Here is a 1,039-nt window from a genome sequence, read left to right on the forward strand (position 1 = left end):
CCCACAGGGATGACAAAGACATTCTAAAAGTGAATGTAATCATTGTACTGTAAGTAAATGTGGATCTGGTAATTGGCATACTATCCTACCTGTACAATAATGGGGTTCTGTATGTGAAAGCTACTATAGCTCTATTCTTTGCCATTGGTGGTATCAGGCCAGACAGCCAGGGTATACTTTCAGTGAAGTGGGGAGACATCTCATGGGATAGTGATGAGGTACTAGATATGTCAAAACAGGTAGCTGGGGGGCAGAAAATCCACGGAGAGTGTTTAAGATGACATATGAATAGGGGAAATCTTTTTGCTCTGTTGTCAGAACCTATGGCTTTGATCTTCTGTTGAGAGACTCGAACCACATTCTCTGATAATGGTTACCATGGGGCTAATGACATTATAATATCCTACGAGATGGGGCCTGTACATCAAGCTGTGTCATACCACATAAACCATAGACAGGGCCTAAAGGGCATTAACACTAAAGACTTGTTGTTGATTTGTCTTTTTGAACTGGATATATTGTATGCGATTTTTCGTTATAATGGAAATTAACAAATAGTCAAACATGTTTAGTGTGCCCTACTGTGGTTTCCTGCACAGAGAACAATCAAATAATTAGCAAAAAACATTGATATGGAATGGCGTGAGGCCCTTTTTATACAGTATATATATATTTTTTTTACAAATGCTGTTTTGAATTAAAGAAAATTGTACCTATACTCTGAAGAAGGCTATAAAGCCAAAACGTCTGTGTATGCTATCCCTGATGCAGTAAAAAAAAAAAAAACGCTCTATACAACATATTTTTGAGTGTGAACCCATTACACCTCTTTGTTGGAACTACTTCATTGCCATATAATTTTTTGCAGTGGATTACCAGGAAAATAATCAACACCCTCTCGACCAATTATAATAGAGTATTCAGCCTAGTAGTGGTATAAAGTTTTGCATTGTACTATTGTATTAGTTATTTATACAGTATTACAGTATATAAACAGTATTTAGAGTATCAAAGAATAAGACATTTACATGGCACAGGA

This window comes from Salmo trutta, chromosome 26 (assembly GCF_901001165.1).
Source record: "Salmo trutta chromosome 26, fSalTru1.1, whole genome shotgun sequence".
Lineage (NCBI taxonomy): Eukaryota > Metazoa > Chordata > Actinopteri > Salmoniformes > Salmonidae > Salmo > Salmo trutta.